At 35.1% G+C, this 21,962-nt stretch overlaps 1 long non-coding RNA gene across 1 annotated transcript; it reads left to right on the forward strand.

Annotated features, from left to right (window-relative positions):
• Positions 1 to 2,611: 2,611 nt before the first annotated feature.
• LOC131655438 (uncharacterized) lies at positions 2,612 to 3,136 on the forward strand. The gene is made up of 2 exons (XR_009299761.1): positions 2,612 to 2,683; positions 2,852 to 3,136. It is a non-coding gene; the product is annotated as an uncharacterized LOC131655438 (long non-coding RNA).
• The last annotated feature ends 18,826 nt before the right edge of the window (positions 3,137 to 21,962 follow it).

Here is a 21,962-nt window from a genome sequence, read left to right on the forward strand (position 1 = left end):
AGGGCCTCAATGAACTTTGCATTTCTGACATGGCAAGGAATACCATATACAGAAATCCTAGCTGCTCTAAAGCATTCAACATCTGATGACTTCCATGCCCTAATTTCTTTGAACCACTTCTCTTTCCATTCGGTACCCTCGCTCAACAACAAATCCATATGCCCTCCTTTCAGCTCCTCCAAGAGACAAAGGTTCGGGCCAAGCGGAGTAGCGCGCACCGACAGAATGCCTTCTTCCATAAGACTCTGACCGACACCAAAAGCAAGCCCAGGTGCTTTTGCAATACCTACCATAGCTTTCTCAAACCTCCTACTATCACCTGCTTCCGACTTAAAAAAGAATGCTTTACATGCCTCCTTCTCTCCGACATGAGCATTCGAAGAAACCCCTCTAACAGCTTCCGCGAAGCTCTTAGATGCTTTAGATGCACCCTTGATACCAACCTCTGAATCTAACAACTTACCTTCCTCCATCTTCCCACCTCCACGTACAGAAGAATCGAGACCAACCTCAGGTTTCCTCTTAAACTTGGAAATATTAACCTTCAGCTTCCTCCCTTCTAACCATATGTTATCGAGATGTGTGAAAAACCCATGTCTAATCCTTGGCTGAAATCCTTTGCAATGATCAATGCTATAAACACCACACACACACATACACACATAACTAATTGCAGAAAATTGAATTTGAAAACACGTAGTTTAGGGAAAATTTCAGAATGCAAACAATATCAAAACAGAACCGAAAAAGAGTTGACAGCTAAAATTCAGTTCGATTCTGAACCAAATCGAAACAATAACCTGAATCAAGAATTGAAGCAACGTCAGAATAAAATTTAAGCTGCAAACCTGAATCGATTTCTGAACCGTAACGAAGCATAAATTGAGTCGAAACTTTGCTAGAAACCAAAACAGAGTCGGGTGAAACCCATTCTGAATCGAAAAAACTTCTGAAACTGAAACAACACATAAATCTTAATGATATTTTTGTAGGTTTATGAGATATTTAAGAGGAAAAAAAAGGTAAAACTCATAATATTGTTTTATCTTTTCATCGTGGAAATGAATGCCTACAGTGAGATTTCCACTTAATTTTGTGCAGTTTAAATGACATCCCTTCAATCATTATACTATTTTGGATACTAATTTCATAATAGTTAATGAAGTTTTCAAAAGGGGGTGGAGATAGCATAAATAAGAACAAACTTGAGAGGTATAAACCTGGAGGAGTGAGTAGCACCAATACCGGACTTACCGGGCTTAATAGGCTTGTATGAGATTGAGAATTCAGCTAGATAATGGCCAATCATTTCAGGTTTAATTTCAACTTGATTGAAGGTCTTTCCATTGTAGACACCAATCATATATTGATGGCTTGTTATTGCCTTGTTCGAATCAATGAAACCGAGTGAGAGTGAGTTCAGTTATGATCTAACAGTAGTAAATAATATATTGATGCATAGGTAAGGTAGTAGTAGCACTAGCATACCATGAATTTCAAAAACCAAATATGCAGTTGTTTTGAATCTAAAGATCAAACACACTTATACAAATAATATCAGAAATCAATCAATCATAATTGTTTGTTCAACAAATTGTTACATAATTACTTAATTTCCAAAGCAATACATTATGACTACATTTGATACAAAATTGAACACACAGACCCAGGGACGGAGCCAAGGCCCAGCTAGCCCGGGCAGGCGCCCAGGCTCAACCCTTATTTTCTTTGTACTCCCCCAATATAATTGTCGATTTTTAGACAAAATCAGGGGCAAAATTAGTAAAAATAGGGTGTGAAAATTAAAATCGATGAATAATCAACGGTGTAAAGTTTTTGCCCAGGCTGCCTAAAATTCCTAGCTCCGCCACTGCACAGACCAATTGTTCTTTGACAGGCTCTTGCTATATAAATCTTGCCTGCTACTTTCTCTTTGTTCTCTAACTCATGTCTGATAAATAACATCAAGACAAACTAATCCTGGCCAATTAATGGGATCAAGTCGAATAAATGCTTAAAATAGAAGGACCAAAAATACATTTAAATTAGGGTGATTAAAAGTGCATTTAAGCCGAATATTTAATTTAGAGTTAAACACGTTTTAGTCTTTCTACATGGATTAAAACTACGTGCATAACTAATTTTATAAGGACTAAAACATGATTTTTACTATAACTCAAAATTGATAATAAGGTAAAGACCGAAAACATATTTAACCCTTTAATTTATTAAAAAATCAAATTTATTTAATTATCCTATGACTTTTATATTTCTAAACAATTTTTTTTAAGCATGTATACAACTAATAAATTATAATATTCATGGAGAATTTGTAAGATGGTCTAGAAGGGGTTTATATGTTTTATGTTTTTAATTTTTTTTAAAGTATGTGTACCTCTAATAAATTCTTATATTCATGGAATATATTTAAGATGGTGTAGATGAGGTGTATATATTTTAGGTGTTCGGTGAGTTCTAATAAATTATTTGTAACTAATTTCATAACTGAAGAAACATCCACTATGTAATGAAGTTAAAAGCCAAGATTTTTAAATAGAATATAGAATTAAGTGTTTACACTCCACCTTTATAAATAGATAGCTGATTATTGTACTAACTATTGAAATCATGAACAAGACACACATTACATTGTTTTTTATTTTGCTTATTCTCCTTCCTTCTGGTAAGTCTTACTCCTCCTTTTCAAAATCAGTGTTATTTTTATTTTATCAGTAGTTTTGAAAGACAAACATTTTTAAACGTACAAAAGTGTTTTTTTAAAATAATAAAAAGTTTCTACATATTATTTTTTGAGTATTATTCATAATGTCTGACTGATGGATGATTGCAGAGATGATGGCACAAATATTAGGAAGTCCATGCATCGATGAAGAATGCAAATTGTCTTGTATTTCTAGAGGTCGTATAGATGGTTATTGCTTATCTCGTTTCATCTGCACATGCGTGACCCGTTACAGTTTTAATTGAACATACAACCTTATTTTATATATATTATCTCTAGAATTTGTTGTTTCTGTTTCTTTGATTTTGTTATGGTGTTTATCTAGACCCTTTAATTATAATCACATGTCCGTCTCATTTTATTTCTATTAGTCTCAATATATTTTCAATTAAATAGTGAAATTTCTTCATTTTATTTCTTAATTAGATACATTTATTATTAAACCCAAAAGAAATTAAATTGTCACTAAAAGAAAATTGATCTGTAGTGACGCATACAAAATTTGTTACTATATGTCTATTTCCGCATGTAAAAGATGATTTGGTAATCACTGAGGGACAATTTTTTTTTAAGTATCTTTTCAAAATTTTTTAAATTTCTTGGAAAAAAAATTAACTTTTTTTCAAAATTTTAGTCCGTATAAATTTGGGATCAATTTTCAGTGACGATGAAGTGTCAAAGCCACCTAGACCATATTTAAATTAAAAACATTTTATTAATATTACCAATGTTAAACAAATTATTGTTCAATTAATAATAATATTTTATCATAATTAATAATGTTTATTAATGTCTCATTTCGTCAATGCATATATTGGTAAACAAATTAATAGTATTTTATTAATGTTAAACAAATTACTTTTCAATTAATACTAATAATATTGGTAAATTAATAATATTTTATTAATGTTCCTCATAATAACTAAGAGGATTTCTCAATAGAGCCATGAATCTCTTAGCCACCATGCGAATTTCTAATTTTACCTCGTGCTTTCGTAGATACACATTCGAAAGCACCCTTATTTTGCAAAAAAATTGTCTCATTTCGTCAATGCATATACGGAAGCGTTAAAAACATAGTGAAACTTGGGATTTTCCCAATTAATTGGGAAAATCTCAAGTTTCACTGTGTTTTAAGACTTCCGTAGATGCAATGAACTTAATTAATTTGGGATTTTTCCAATTAATTGGGAAATACTCTTTCGTAAATGCATCTACGAAATATTATGTATAAACAAAAAAAGTGTTTTCGGAGATGGATTTATATAAAGTGAAAGATAATTTTGTCGATTCGATAGTGTGTGAGAGATGTATGGAGTAAGCTAAGCAATTCTCATAACCAATGCTTATCTTGTGATCAACAATGCATAAAAAAATCTCACAAAAAACAGAAAATCAAACAACTTTGAAAATAAAAAAACATTAATATATTAATCCTCTCTCACTCTCTCTCTCTCCCTCCATAACACAAAAAAACTCAAAAAACTAGAAAAATTGATCCTAGCCATTATTTAACTACTTATCGACCACAAACAACATCAAATGTACGTCGATCTAATTCTTCTTCCATCTCCACCCTTTAATTCTTTTGTAACGTGTTCTTGAAACAACCCCAGCCTTCAATTCTTTAAAACTTCTCTTCGGAGCATACCATAACATAGAAAAAAAATTCTATGAGACATGCTATTATGAAGTTTTATTTAAAAAACTGCATAACATAGAAAAAATCAAAATTTTTAGTTCTGAATTTTAGGAGACATGCTATATATACACCAAAGTTTAACACCTACATGTTTACGCTGTAAATTTATACACTATTTTAAATGTGACACACATGATCAATACAGAAAATAATAATAAAATAAGAAAAAAAAACTTATTTGTATCGCACATGTCAAATTGGATATAAGAATAATATTTCTCGAATTTTATTTCAACCTCTTCAACAAAAATAGGGATTTAAGAAAATAGGGAATTTTATTTCGAATTTGAGACACTTTCAAGTTGAAAGAAAATAAAAATAATAGATTGTTCTGCATTTTTTTAGAACAATAGAGTTAAGATTTTAATATAGAAATAATTTAACTATTGTTTATCTTTTAATTTAGGCCTAATGCATTCTTTAGTTGGTAACTTAATTTAATATTTTGCTTTAATTGTTTAATTAAAAAATATTACATACTAATCACTTAAAAACAGTTCTTTTACATAAAATAGTCATTGCCGTTAATGTTTCTTAAAAAAATTAGCTTGGTCTACGTGACCATCTTTTAATTTTAGGCTTAATTAATGTCGAAGTCTTTAAGTTAATTTTAGATTTCATTTTAGTCACTTATCTAATAAATATTATATTTTAATCTCTTAAAAACGGTTCTCTTAGCCAATTTAATCATTTCTTTTAAATTATGAGAAAAAACATTAACTATCGATGATATGGTATGACAACAAAGCAATTGTTAAAAAGCTGAGTTGGCATATGTATTAAAAAAATGATGTGGTATGACAACAAAGCAATGGTTAAAAAAATGATTTGTTAATAACATGTAAAAAATAGCAATTCTTTTGCTTTCTTACATAAAAATTCACAAAAATATCATTCATCCTGGATCTCATTCAGCTTGATCCTCATTGGCTCAACATCTATTGAATGAACAATCTCTTTAATTGCTGAACTCTGCACAAGAAAAATTAAAATCAAGCCTAAAATCTTTATAAAATATAAATTCTACTTAAAAATTAACTAAAGCAAACATAAATGCAAAAACTAAAGCATTAAAAACCTTCGGGTTCAAAATAAATACCTAAACTTTTAACATCAAGAATAGAAGCAGAACTCTACAATCATCTCTCCCTGTAAGAAATTAACAAGAAAAGGAATTAAATCCAACCCCAACAAATATTACCTACTCAATGTGGACTGTGAACATATGGTGCTCTAATCAATGAAGAAAAGAAAAACAACAAAAGTTGTTAGCAGGAACATCAAATGATAAACAATTTTCAAAAATAAAATGCTTGAGTGACATACATAGAGCCATGCTGTTTGAGACTTTGTTGGTTCCCTACTGGTTTTTGAAGTTCATCACTTGGAATAGGTACATTCTTAACCTGCAACATTGACATATTGCAAGTGTTATAATCTTTTTCCAAAACTCACTGTCAAATAAATAGTATGGTGGTTCATGTTAAGTTTGATATTTGTTTATGGTACAAGCTGTGCAAAAAATTAGATGAATGTTAGTAAAGTATCATTTAGGCTTAAAAATAATTTATATACATTACCATAGAATTTGTAACCAAGGAGTTCTTATATAGAGAAACATGCTGATAATAACTGGGAAGCATCTTGATCGGCCACAAATCGAAGGAAACATCAGTGCAGAAAAATCAGATCGCAAGCATGTAATTATTTGAATCGATAAGAATCATTGCTAACATTCTAAGCAAATCAAAATCTCCATTGGATATGTGCAGAGAACAAGCAAGTGAAAGAGAAAGATAGAAGAAGTGAAACTTGCATTGAATTGAATGAATCAAAAGTTAGTTACAAAGTTGGTTATAAAGTCTAACCATAAACTAACTAACTAACATGTGAAAGTAATCACATATGATGGCACGTAAGCTACTACTGTGTACACTCATTCTTATTATGCAATGTAGGAGTTCCAGCTTCATGTAATTCCGCTGATACCCTCCCGCAAGCTTGAGGTTGGTAAATGTCAACCAAACTAAGCTTGGTGAGACACTCAACAAAAGGACGTGGACCAAGGGCCTCTATGAATACATCAGCTGCCTGGTCACGAGAAGGAACAGGTAGTAAACGCATAACACCAGCTTGAATCTTTTCTCGAACCAGGTGACAATCAATATCTAAGTGCTTGGTCCGTTCGTGGAAGACAGGATTGGCAGAGATATGAATTGCACTCTGGTTGTCGCAGTATAATAATGGGAGTCTAGAGGGGTTTTGTTGAAGATCATGTAGGAGAAAGCACATCCATTGGAGCTCCCGTGTAGGAGCTGCAAGTGCATGATATTCAGCTTCAGCTGAAGAGCAAATGACAGTGATCTGTTTCTTAGACTTCCAAGAAACTAATGATTTGCCAATGAAGAAGCAGTAGCCGGAAATGGATCGTCTTGTGTCAATACACCCACCCCAATCTGCATCACTAAATCCAAGTATCTGTAGATCAGATGAAGCAGATAAGAAAATGCCACGAGCTGGGGAACGTTTCAAGTATCTAAGCACACGAAGAGCAGCTCTATAATGTGCATCAGAGGGGCACTCATAAATTGGCTTAGATGTTGTGTAGAAAAAGCGATATCGGGTCGTGTGGTAGTGAGATAAGTTAATCTACCAACCAATCGTCGATATGCTGTAACATTAGAAAAAGGTGAACCATTGTCTTGAGAAAGACGAATGGAGGCATCTAAGGGAGTGGAGACTGGTTTGCAACCAGTGAGACCTGCATACTTGACCTAAAATACGAGCACTAACACCTTGAGGAACTTTCATATAGATTGTCTCACTTAGGTCACCATGGAGAAAGGCGTTGTTTACATCTAATTGATGTAAATTCCTGCCATGAATAGCAGCCAATGCCAACAATACTCGAACTGTGGATAGCTTGGCAACGGGAGAAAAGGTTTCAAAATAGTCCAAACCCTCAGTTTGATTGAAACCTTGAGCCACAAGTCGTGCTTTGAACCTTTCTATAGAACCATCAGCATGGCGTTTAATTTTGTAAACCCATTTACTCCCTATTGGTGAAGCATTGGGAGGAGGATTCACAAATTCCCATGTATGATTGTTGTTGAGAGCTTCTATCTCATTCTACATTGCCTGAATCCATCTAGGATCACTAGAAGCAGCCTTGTAATTTGTTGGTTCAGATTCAGAGGAGAGAGCCATTATATAAGTTTGATGGGTAGGAGACAAGTTTGATAAAGATACACAGTCTTCAATAGGATATTGACAAGAGGATACATTTTGATTACAAATGTAATCCTTTAAATGAGCAGGAGCTTGTGAAATTCGAGAGGATTTTCTAAGTTGTATGGCATTAGGTGAGTCATATTCCTGTAAGGTAAAATCAGAAGATACCTTAGTAGGAATATCACTTGACTCATTGATAGATGGAGAGTCAGCATCAGGAGAAGCTTGATTGGATTCAGACTCCTCATTAGTATCAATTGAAATATGAGAGTCTTCAGTATTGGAAGTAAGAGGAACTGCTTCAGGTTCAATAGCACCAGAATTATCAACTTAGCTATCAACTTTAAGTTGATCAATGTAGAGAGATGTAGAGGGATGTGAGCTATTATTTTCCAGGTATGGAAATGTCATATGAAATAACTTCACATTCCTAGAAACAAAGATATCATGATTGGTCATGTCCAAAAGAATAAACCCTTTCATACCTGCCTTGAAGCCCAAGAAAACACATTTTCTGGCCCTTGAATCAAATTTGTGCCTGTTGGTAGCAAGAGTAGATTCATAGCTTAAACAACCAAATACTCTTAAGGCACTCAGGTCAGGAACTAAACCATACATCACCTCATAAGAGGACTTGTTATGCAAGATTTTAGTTTGAATTCTATTCATTAGATATACTGCATGAAGAACAGCATATTACCAATATTCTTTTGGTAATCCTGATTGAAACATAAGTGCTCTACTTATGTTAAGGATGTGTTGGTGCCTCCTCTCAACTCTTCCATTCTGCTGAGGAGTATAAACACAACTCCTTTGATGAATTATCCCTTTGGATGCATAATAAGCAGGCATAAGCATTTCAGTTCCATTATCACTCTATTTTCTTATCAAATCGTGTTTCAACCATTGCTACAAACTCAACTATCTTGGGACCTACTTCAGTTTTGGATTTCATCATAACAACCCATACATGTCTGCTATGGTCATCTAAGATAGTCAAAAAATATTTAAAGCCATGAATGGAAACTGTATTGAATGGACCTCATACATCTATGTGAATGAGATCAATCAGATTACAAGCATTATTAACACTAATAGGAAATGGTAATCGTTTTTGCCTAGCTTGTTGACATACATCACAAGCCTTATAAACACTATTTGGAATGTAACTGTACATAGATCTCAGACATTTCATTCTATCATGAGATAGATGCCCTAGTCTTAAATGCCACAAAATAGCTGGAGCAGCTTTATCTGGTCCTTTATTTGTGAAGATACTTGAAACAAATCCTGCCTTGCTTACTATACAGGTTCTATCCAAGTAGTACAACCCATCAATCTCCCTAGCTGAACCACTCTTCTTCAATTCCCTCTTTTCCTGTATAACATACTTGTTAGTTTCAAACATTAAAGTGTAATCTTGCTCTCTACACAATTTTGAAACTGCTATTAGGTTAACTTCAAACTGAGGCAAATACAACACTCCTTTAAGAATAAGCTCATTAGAAATTTGCACATCTCCACATACAGATTTGGATATAGAGTTACCATTAGGCAGGTTAACCAAAATGGGATTTACTCTATCATACTTCAAGAACCAATTTAGATTATGGCATATATGGTGTGTAGCTCCTGTGTCTAGAATCCAGTTAACACTATTACTATTATTAGCATTAAAGCTAGCAATATAACAGTTACCTCCCTTGGCAAGATTGACCGATCCTGAATTCTTCTCAAGTAGCACCATCAAATTGTGGTATTGTTCCTTTGTTAGGGTCATGCTTCCATTATCACTAGCTGTACCAACTGTGGATTTACCTTCAGCCGTGTCAGCTTGACTTTGATTAGCACTAGCTCCAACTTGATTGGCATAGGATGTGCTTCCACGACCAAGATTAGGTGGATAGCCATGCTTCTTGTAACAATTGTCCACTATGTGAACAGTTTTGCCACAATGTGTACACACCTTTGTATTGCCTCTCCCTCTACCGGCATTACCATATCCTCTGCCTCTTCCACCTTGTTTTCATTCTACTGCATTAACCATTCCTGATCCATCTTCAGTAGTACTGAGAGAAGAAAACATGGTTCCACATATCTTTCTCTCCTGCTGCAGCACCATTGAAAACACTTTGTTAATAGGAGGTAAAGGATCCATAAGTAATACCTGTGAGACAACTCCATGGTATTCCTCATTTAAGCCAATTAGAAATTGGATAATTCTATCTTCTGCCCTGAAATATTTGCTGTTTCTCATAGACAAATAAGCACAAGTCACACGACATGTGCAACTTGGAACAGGTCTATACTGATCCAACTCTTCCCACAAGCTCCTCAACTCAGTGAAGTAATCTAAAATTTTCTTGCTTCCTTGCTTCAAGTTTGAAATCTCTTGATACAACTGTGCCACACGAATTTTGTCACCTCTCATGAAACGATCTTTAAGATCATTCCACATATCCACAACATTATCAATAAACACCACACTTTGAGCAATCGAAGGCGTTATTGAGCTTATGATCCACGTGTGCACAAGATTGTTGCATCGTTGCCATGCCACATAATTGAGATCATCTTTATCTAGTATTTCGATAGTTCCATATGTAGCAACCTGCCCTAAAAATTAACTTTTTAGAGTCGCCACCTATTCTACCAAGCCGAATAGGAAACCTTACGCAGTTAAGAGATTCGGGGTAAGTTATTATAAGCAGGTCGAGGGAAGGTGTTAGGCACCCTTAACCCTTTCCTAAGGTTTAATCTAAGGTAAAGTTTTATGGCTAAAATATTCATGTTTAATAGCTAAGGAAATGAATAGGGGAAAAATGAGATTTGAACAAATTGAGGTTTTGGGGAAGGGGACTCGCCTTGTAACCAAGTGCCTACGTATCTCCTTAGGGAGAATCAGAGTCAACGTAGTTCGGGCACAGGGTTGTACACCTTTGAATTAGTATGAGGTTGTTTGAAGGCTTTTTGACTGACCTATCGTAGTTTTTGAAATGCGAGGTTCGAAGGTATTTTGAATTACCTTATCGTAGTTTTGAAAATCGCAGAGATGGAAATCTGTAATTTCGTGGTTTAGTGTGTTTTAGGATTTAGGCGTACAACCCTGATTTTAATTTGTTACCATTAGTTGCGATAATCAATAGGTTTGATTACCATGGCTAACGGATTGAAGGGAGGATTGCTAACCACTATAATCGATAGATTCGATTATCACGAATAGCAAATGTGCATGTCTTTAATTATTTAATTTTATCGTTATCCGTCATAATCAATAGCTTTGATTAAAAATAATAACGAATTTTAAAAGGGAAATGCTAATCATCGTAACCAATAGATTTGGTTAGAACCATTTAGCATAATATAATGTATTTTATTATCGGATTTTATTAATTAAATTAATCGATTATTAATCATTGCGACTAATAGATTTAGTCGGAACGAATAATAAATTAAATCCTCACACTTTGGCTAAAAAACTAATGGGATTGGACAAACCCTAATGCCTTGGTAACAATCTTCTAGGGTTTTTGTAATTTTTATAACTAACATTAAAATAAACTAAGTCGAGATAGTCGAATAATCGGGGAATAATCCTAATGTTAATTATATTATTAATCCTTATTAAACAATTTAACTAAATCTAAATACAATTAATTAAATCTAATTAAATATTAAACCTAAGAAAATAGTTAGGATTAATATGTAGTTATATAAATAATATATACAAATAATTAAATAAAACCTGGGAAAAGATCATGTGTGACGCTTTGATGATTGAACATGGTAGGCTGCAGGTTTGTGTGCGTTAGATCCATCTTCAGAGTCATCCAAGGGCTATTGGCTGAGGGTGTATCGTGAGTGTGCGCTGGCCATATGCATGAGATCCGTAAGCATATAAGTGATAAAAATTAGTTGCAAAACCTAGGGATCGAATCCAGGTCATGGTAGATATTCTTCTTGATGCTCTGCCACTTATACCATTCACGTTAATTGATAATAACACACAAAACAAATATTAGATAAAAAAAGAAAGAGTTAATGGACAGTGCACGCGCGGACCCCACATCCAGGTTGACTGTCCAATAGCGAAGAGAGAGAGAGAGAGGGGTTTGAATTCTGAACCAACCAATCGAAACACTACACGCATGGTCAACCCTTCCAACTTACTATTCATCATCTTCATCATGTTAATGGCAGAGTTTACCTGCGGATTTTCTTCTGAAAATCGCTGCGGATTCTCCTGCGACTTTCCCAACGAATGTTTTGAAAAACAAGAAAACTCCACAAAACGCATTAGACAAAAATAAAGACTGCCCAAATCTGATAAACAGACCCCCACGAACTCAATGGACGGATTGTTTGGATCTTAAACCGCCTATAAGCATGGACACAAAGCACAAAAGACTTGAAGCCCTAGCCATGGCGTTTCAAGATACAAGCTCCAAAGCTTCGACCTAATTGTTCTAACCTCTTCTAAACACAACCAGGAACCTGTTAGTAGTCTTACTTTGCCCTGAAACACGTCATATAATCAAGAACGAAAAATTTATATGAAGAACATGATGATCATAAGACTCACGTAAATCAAACCTGTTTGGCCATGGATATGGACTTGTACCTCACCTTGGAGACCCCAGGAACGAGAATGTATGCTTTGGCTTGCTTGAGAGTGGCTGCAATTGAACCTTGGCCTTGCCCTAGTTTCTTGAATGTTTTGCTCCTCCTTTTTAAAACCCTAATGGCCTCTCCCCTTCCAAGTTTCGTCCCCCTTCTCCTTATGAATATTTTAGAGTATATATGCTTCCAATTAGGGCAAGAGTTGGGATTGGATTATATGTTATGGGAGAGATATAATTTTATTGAAAATTATATTATTTTCTTTCTATTTTTGAATAATTTCTCTCCCTAACCATGAGCCATGAATTTGGACTCTCTTTGGACATTTCTTGGGCCCTTGGATGATTAGAAGTGGAAACCCCATGATTTAATTCACATATCTTGTATTTTATTTGATTTATTTTGCATTTATATGAATAAAATTCAAAATAAAATATAAATAAAATATCAAAAAATATGAGAATGGTTTTATAGGCCCTTATATATGTCATGGATGTGTTTGAAATACAAATTCTAAGCCCATTAGTCAAAAAGCCAAATTTTGGTCAATTAGGGTTTCATGCATATCTTGAAAATTGCTCAACTTCAACCATGCGTATCTCTCTCAATTTTAACCCTATGGAGATTTTCTTAGTCAATTTAGAAAGCTTAGAGTGTCCTCTAAATGATGCCTTTGGTTTCATCTCAATTGGAGTTTCCATGCTCGAGTTATGAGCTTTGACCCAAAAGGTGTTTTTTTGTTGACTTTTTGGAGGACCTATAATGTATTAGACCATATCTCTCAAATGAAGCGTTTCTGGCCCTGGCTTGTGAGAGACAAAGTTGTAGAAGATTCAATTTCTTTCAAAATAGGTTTTAAGTGAGAAATTTCTGATACTCCATGTTGAAGTTATGACCAGTCAAAGTTGAGTTGACTTTTCCTATAAAAAACCCTAATTTGAACTTTTGAAATTTGTTCATTTCTAAGTTTTTATTAAGGGATCATGATCAACCTTTGATCAAATTATGGATATAACTTCAAATACTTTATGTTGACCAAAAGTTGGGAGTTTTGACTCTACTTTGACTATAGTTGACTTTTAAGTCAACATAGTCGGTTATTGATCATCTGAGCCGTTGAGTGAGCAATCCTTAGAATTGAAGCTTGACTTTTGACATGGAGGCGCCTTGAGAGTTATGAGGGACCTTGAGATCCATTTGAGGCCTTGGAGATTCCAAATCCTTTGATAAAATGCAAACCCTAGTTTTTGAGATCTTGGATTAGGAGGAACTTTGTCTGATAGAACCATGAGTGCTCTTGGGCAATTGAGGGACCTTTGATTAAATATAAGAGGGAAAATTTTGGGGTATGACACCATCAACAAACTGAAACTTGTTTTTCATAGCCAGAGCTCGTCTCATCTTCATGGACCAAGCATGATAGTTGTCACCTGATAATGGAGGTGCAACGCAAACTGTAGACGAATTATCCAAAGGATGAACATAATATGAATCTAGCGGATCAGGAATTTGATTAGTATTCCTCGTCATGCTATCACAACATGATGAATAGAAAAATAGACACGAGAAACGAAGAAGCTTAATGCAAAAGAAACATACGAAAAGCTTAACAAAGAAGCTTCAAGAAAAATGCATCAATGGCATATATGATCCATGCAAGAAAGACGAAAGGGAACACAGCGGAAACAGAGCAGGATCAACCTGCTCTGATACCATCTAAGGAAATCAAAATTTCCATTGGAGATGTGCAGAGAATAAGCAAGTGAAAGAGAAAGAGAGAAGAAGTGAAACTTGCATTGAATCAAATGAATCAAAAGTTAGTTACAAAGTTGGTTATAAAGTCTAACCATAAACTAACTAACTAACATGTGAAAGTAATCACATGTGATGGCACGTAAGCTACTACTGTGTACACTCATTCTTATCATGCAATGTAGGAGTTCCAGCTTCATGTAATTCTGCTGATAAACATATGTCTCTTCCCTTTTGTGTTCAATTTCTCTTAATTAGAATAGCTTATTTCTTAATCAAAATTGATTATTTCTCTTAACCAGAATCACTTCTCAATCATAATCGATTATTTCTCTTAATTCTCATTTTAATTTCAAACTAACTTATTTCATATAATCTCTTTTTCAGTTGGTTTGAGAGACACATCAGTGGTAGTCGGAATACAAGATTCCGATGAAGTATCCATCATTGTGAGTCTCTACACTCGAACTGATACACAAGTTCTGTATGTAGATCCAACCACCAGTATCCTCTGCTATGAAGCTAAACGCGGACTCAATCTGTTCAAGACTCAAAAGGAAGCTTACGAATTTGTCACGAATGGATCACGAATGATAAGAGTAACCTAATGGCTTCTTTCTATACTCTTGAAGAAGAAGCTAACAACTTTTCTCATCCCTTCTATGATCATTGTTGTTGTGTAGGTTTGTTTTCATTTTTTTGATCCCTTGGGGTTTGCTCTATTAGAGATTCTTAAAATATGTTGGTTCAGTTTTGAATGAAATTTGTTTTTTTTAATTGGTTTTGCTTGAATGTTGTTCTGTCTTTTTATATTCTAGAAATGAGTAGGTTCTGTTTTGCATAGGTTTTGATTTGATTGTTTGTTTTCTCAATGGGTTATGCATGAATTGTTTCACAAATGGCAATCTGATTTGTGTTTTGTGTGAGAAAAGGGTTTAATTGGATTTGTTATGAAAATTGTTAGTTTGAAGTGTATGATCTGTTGTTAAATTTTTTTGACAAATGATTTGTTGTTAATTAAGAAATTGAAAAGGGTTTTTTTAGTGATATTGATATAGATAGTGTATGGGGTTTGCTTTTTGATTGATAGGTGCTGAAGCGGTAAAGCGGCAAGCAACAAAAGTTTTGAAAATATTTATCCGGGAAATTATCGTGTCCACAGAGATTAGTGATATCGAACCGCCATTCAACAGTTTATGCAATTATGAGGTTGGATTGAATTGGTAAAGTATAAAAATAGAAAAGTAAATATCAACACAAAAATAATTCATTTTTTAGAGAGAAAAGACTTATCAGGCATTGCATATAATCTACTTCTCACAAACTTAAACTTATCGATCAGTTATATTCAACCTACAATACTCATCAATATCATCAAGCATCACTCACACCCTAAGTCATTTCTAACCCAAAATGTCATACCCTAATTTTTGACCCCCCTGAGATGACATATCTTCAGGATTTTCATCAAGTCAAAGTAAGTACCCAGGGCAGTCTGGCATTCAATCGAGGGTGTTCAAAGACAAGAAAACTCAGGCAAAGGATCAATCAATAGAGGGATTAGTCTCTAATACAATCATGAGACTCAAAAGCCTCATTATTACACCTATGATTGATTAAGACACCCAGTCATCTAAGTACAGGATTACTCAGATCAACAGACTAGGGTTTGGAGCCTATCAAGGACTAAAATCAGGGATCACCTTTGGGAAACCCTAAAAAGCCCCAGGAAACCATTCAAAGACATTAATCATCTTCAAATAACTCTTATGACAAGATCCACTGGACATTACACCTCAATTCAAAGTCTACACTCATCATTGTCCTCTGGTCGACAATTAGGGTTTTTGACCTAATTCACCAAGATAGTTGACTTTTAATCAGGGCATGGATCCAAAACTCAAGACATGATTCAAGAATCTCTACTACCTCAATATAATCCATTTACATCATTCATTTGAGGAGAAGATCTTGTTTCTACACAAAAGCCCAAAAATTCACTTTGTCAGGAAAAGTCAACTGTGTGGGATTATCATTGACTTTTAAGGTTTTTGGTCAAAAAATGACTTTCAAAGATCAATATCATCAATATATGGATGTCAAAGTCATTTGACCAAAGAAATTCAAAGAAATTCATCAAGGAGCAAAAAGTCGGGAATTAGGGTTTTTGAGGGCATGGTGAGAACTCAAAATTTCACCTACACAACTCAAAAAACTTCCAACATGAAAGTTGTAGATCTTGCAAAATAAAACAACATCTCACATAAGAACTTTTTTCAAAAGATCAACCATTTAAGGGTTTTGAAAATTTTGAAGTTTTAGGTCATAAACACTTAGAAAATTTTCTAAGTGTTTTAACCTAGTTTTCATCCAACTTTGGGCTCATTTTTCACAAATTTCCCAAATGATTCTGAAGAAGACATAAACTAATGATTTGAAGTAGATGTTTAGGGCTTTCCAAATTGTGTTCAACCTTCTCCAAATTCAATTTGAGCTAAGAGTTATGCTTGTTCAAAGTTGGCCTCATGAAGTAAAATTATAGGTCATGCATCATTTTTGAACTTTGAAATTTTGTGCACATGACCTCAATTATGGATGCTACACGACCCATAACATATCTGAAACAATGCCATGCATTCATTTTCACCATGCCATAAGGATTGAAGAAGATTCTAAAAAACAAGAACATGTGATTATGTAATGATTACATTTGTGAATTTATGGCAAATTGATGAATCACCCAAGGAATCTTCTCACCAACCAATTAGAGCTCATTTCTGGCTCAGAATTGTCCCCTAAGATCAAGCAAAATCGAGGGCTAGGGGATTGATCAAATGGAATCAAAATTCTCATCATTGCATAAGAGATATTTGCAAACTTCCTTCATGCTTAAGAAACCAAACTTCTTTCATTAAGCAAGCTCACTCTCTCAATCAGTACTGAACCAATTGCCTATAAATAGAGGCCTCATTCTCATTCAAAAAACACACCAAAGCAACAGAATTCTTGCTTTCTCTTTTCTTTCTTCATACTTAGTTTTTTCAAAGGTCCTTTGGCAAGAAGACTCGGATTCTTCAAACCAAAGCTCTCTCTTTGAAAATAAGTATTCAAACACATTGAGGGAGGCATTTGGAGGTGATCCAAATCTCTGGAACACTGCTGGGCGTGGAGAATCATCATCTCCACCTCTCATTTGGAGCACTTGCAGTTGGAGGACCACAGAACAATTCAGGAGGTTTCAAGCCAAGCCAATCATCCAGGCACACTCCTCAGGTCATAGTGAAGCTAACCAGATGGCTGCAGCTCATCTGTAACTCCAAATTCAACAACCTCCATGTCTATTTGAAGCTGAAATCGAGGGAGGTCCATAGAGCAATTCAGGAGGATTCAAGCTCCAATAAGCATTCAGTTAGCATCATTGAGTCTCAGGGAAGCTATTGAGATCATTCATTCAAGCCCAGGTGCTCTCTATCATCCTCACGACCTCCATTTTCAGAGGTAAGTTTTTGAACCTCACCTCTTTAATTTAAGCACTCTTTGTGATAAAGCTCGATTCTATCTTGTTCAGCATCATCAGAGGATTGAAAACCCTCTATCATCATTCATTTATCTTTCAGTATAGTCATTTAATTTGATTTTTTTAAAATTTAGGGTTCTTCACGATTTCTGGTAAATTAGTTAGATGTAGTTAATATAAATAGATATTAGTTACATATTTAGATTCGTGAGGAAATTTGGAGTGAAATTCATCTTTACATCATCACGTTTGGTTGAGAAACGAGTAAGTTCAGAAGTTCAAATTTGAAGAGCTTGAGGTTGAAGATGAAGATGGTGGGTGGCGCCATTTTTGGATTCTCAGGGGAGGGTTTAAAATATATTTAACTGAAAGCGTGTTTTAAACGAATACATCGTTTGCCCTAGTGGCCTCACATGCGCTCTTAGTCTCCTCATGCCTCAAGTCTGGGGTTCGAATCCCCCTCGCCCCAGACTTTTTATTCCTTTTATTTTTTTCATGATTTACACGTTTATCTGAAAATATAATGTGTTGGATGTGTATCACTATCACCATGCGCGCGCTGGCCCAGTGGTTTGGTTTTGGGTATGTGACCTAAAGGGCGTGAGTTCAAGCCTTGGTGAAGACATTCCTAATTTTTTATCACTTGTCACACCTATTTTCTTCACAACTTCACACAATTAATTCACCTATCAAATTAAATCATTTTCACTTCATTTTTCATACACCTATTATTTAATATATCTATTTTGTGAATAGTCAAAAAAATCATAAAAATATTATTTATTTCATGAATTTTAATTAGGTTTAAAATAGTATGTTTTTAAGTGTTTTCTTAAATACTTTAAATATATATTGTCACTTTATTTTAACCTAATCACTTTGTAAATAATTTTATGATAAAACCCTAATTGTTTAGGTCTTAATTAGTTAAAAGTCTTTACTTTTACCTTAATTAAGTTGACTTTTTGTCAATTTTCAAAACTGTTTTCAATCTCCGAATAAATCAAATGATTAGGGTTTTCAAACAACAAAACCTTGTATCATTCCAAATCATTTTTCAAATTGCTTTTACACCAGTACTGTAAAGTACTGGGCCTCTAATAGAGTGTAAGTCCCAAACACCTTCTCTTCTTAGCTTGTTTTCAAAACTGTATTTTCAAAATCTTCTTTCTGTTTTCAAAACATTCTTCTGGTATTTGAAGGGCATTATTCCCGGTGAAACTCTTCAGATACCTATGTGACCTTTGTCCATCTTCACTTCTTCTGTTTTCAAAAACCATTAACTGTTTATTATATATATTCAACTGTTATCAACAAAACAACAAACATACTGTTGAGGCTCTATACATACTTCTTCAAAGGCCTCCACTCCATCCAGGTTAGGCTTTACAAGCTTTCAATTTACAGTCTTTATTTAAATTACTGTCAAATATAAACTGTGCATATATATTAGTTTAGAACTACGTTTGAGTATAAACCTTAGGACAGTTAAACTATATATATATTATAGGAATATGGCCTAGGATTGAGAATGTCTTCCCGGTGAAGGCTCTTTCCTAATTAGAGATCTGTAGTTCAAACCCCCAAGATGAATTATTCCCGGTGAAACATCTTGGCAAAAACCTTAGAATCCAAAATAATAGGACACATCCACCCAAAGAGGAATTATTCCCGGTGAAACCTCTTACCCATTTGCTTAGAGCCAAAATAAGTTCAAAACTACATAGCTTTCTCTTGTGCTATAACAAGGACCCTCGATTAGCCTCCTCTTGGGCTTTGTACAAGGACCCACAGGCTTCTTAAAAGCATTTCCAGCTTCCTCTTGAGCTTGTATACAAGGACCCATCAGGTTTCTTATAAACATAGGAACAGGTCTTTAGTCACCTTTTAGCCTACCCTGGTGAGTTTCTTCCAATTTAAACCAGACTTTAAACAAGCTAAGTTTGTCTCAATTTCACATTGAGCACACCTTTTGGAATGAGAGACATGGACAGTCTCTGTCACCCTTATCTTCATCAATCTTCCTTAGCAGAGTCTAGGATCTATATTTGCTTATCCTCAGCATGTGTCAGCCTTCATCTTGGACTTTAAACAAGAAGTCTCCACAATAATCTTTCTGCCAATCATTTTAATCAAAATCCCTGGAAAGGGTTAGCCTCCAAAATCATTCTTTCATTTTAACACATTCCTTCATTTTAATCAAAACCCCTGGAAAGGGTTAGCCTCCAACATCATTCTTTCATTTCAACAACATCAGTCTTTCAAAACCAAAGATTCATTCTCTTAGGAGATAATTTCCCCAAAAGAGTCAAAACCCCTGGAAAGGGTCAGCCTCCAAAAAACATGACAAAAATCAGTCTTTTAACAGACAAATTCACCGGCTGAGTCAAAATCCCTGGAAAGGGTTAGCTTCCAAAGAAAAACAGTCTTTTAAACTCTCCAGTAGAGTCAAGACCAACAAAAACAGTTAGCCTCAACCTTGGGCTTCATACAAGGCACCAAACAATAAAACTTCCCTGTCAAGAGTCAGCCTCAACCTTGGGCATTGTACAAGGCAGATAATAGAGTCTCCCCAGTGAGTTCTTCATCATTCAGTAGCCACAACCTTGGGCTTTGTACAAGGCAGATTAAACCATATTTCATGAGTCAAAGATTCCTAACACCTAGGATCTTTTCCCCATAGAGTCATCCATATTCAGTTTATTTTAGAGTCAGCCACAACCGTGGGCTTTGTACAAGGCAGAAAATAATGTTTTTCCTAGCTAGAGTCAGCCTCAATTCTGGGCTTTGTACAGAACACCAAATAAAAATCCATCAAATAAACACTCTCCAAATAGAGTCAGCCTCAATTCTGGGCTTTGTACAGAACACAAAAATACCCTGTAATTAATCCCCAGTGGAGTCATCTCCCAGAGTCAATATTAATTAATCAATCAAAAAGCCTCAAGCTTGGGCCTCATACAAGCCAGCTAAAGTCAAATCTTTTATACAGTAGATAGACATAGCTTATCTCTATAGAGAGATATTTTTACTACTCTACCACATTCAAACAAACAAACATTTCAATTTCAATTTCATTCAAAGTCTCCCATTTAGGACTCTGAAAGACATGCTCTGGCACATCCCCAGACTTGTACACTTTCCCTAATTTGGACGAGCATCTTTCTTTCATTTAAGAGGCATCTGACTGGCATACTTGCACACACAAGTAAGGTCCCCCTCTTGAATGAAATGAATCCAGTTATTCTGTCACTTTTAAATGTTTGTGGTAGAATAGTACAAATACCTCTCTGTAAAGATGATTTCATGTCTCTTTACTGTAAACAGAGATTTAATTCCAAGCTTCAACCTTGAGCTTCAAGCAAGGCATCAAAAACAAGTAATTTCCCTAGTTAGTTCCCCGAACTACATTAAGCTCTGACTTCCACTAGGGATATGTAGGCATGAGGTTCACAAGGAATCTCAGCGAGCTAATAAAATACCAAAAATAGTCAGTCTGTCTATCTGTCTGTCTTTCTTTAATCAATTCAATTCTCTCTCCTAACACAAAGGAGAAACTTTCCCAATCATTAGCAGCAAACACAATCACAATGACACAGAGAAGGTTCCTGTAGAGTACTACAGATATGTAGGGTGTTTAAACACTTCCCTATGTATAACCGACCCCCCGGACTCCAGAATTTCTAGTCTAGGTGAAATCCCCACACTTAGCAAACTCCTAGGGTTTAGTTGAGATCTTTTTTTCCCTTTCCTACTCGTAGGACAAATAAGAAAGTTCGTGTGATATCGTAGGAAGAACTGAAATAAAATTCATCCCACCACGGGCGCATTCTCCTTCCAAATTTCGCGTGAAGGGTTTAGCGTGCCGTCCTCCCAAGTGAAACGGGGAGGTAAAGAAAACGACCACCACAGAAAAATGGCGACTCTGCTGGGGATATAAGTGTTAAAAACCTTGGTTTTTCATCCAAACCAATGGTTGACCTGTTGCTGGTCCAGCCCCAATGAGGAATTAGGGATGCCAAAATCCCCCTCAAACAAGAGAGGTCCTGCCTAACCTCTGTGTCATTTCATGTGTTTGTTGCATATATATTTGTTTATTTTGTTTATTCTGTATCGGGAAAGGGCTTGATTCCCCCTTGTGGTGAGAAATCCTATACCCGGATTTGAGTGCAACATAAGATAGGATGGAGGATGTCTTCCCGGTGAAGGCCCTCTAATCTTGGTTTCCAAGTCTACTCTTGGGATTTGCCTGGCTGGTTGTGATTAACTGCGCCACTGCATTCCGAGACTGATTTGTACCAGGAGGACCTAGAAACACATTAACCCCACTTAAAGCCTTTTTTTTAGGACGTAGAGCGGTGATTACGGAAGTAATTGTCACGCAGATACTACACTCA

The sequence above is a fragment of the Vicia villosa genome, linkage group LG3 (genome assembly GCF_029867415.1).
Source record: "Vicia villosa cultivar HV-30 ecotype Madison, WI linkage group LG3, Vvil1.0, whole genome shotgun sequence".
NCBI classification, from domain to species: Eukaryota; Viridiplantae; Streptophyta; class Magnoliopsida; order Fabales; family Fabaceae; genus Vicia; species Vicia villosa.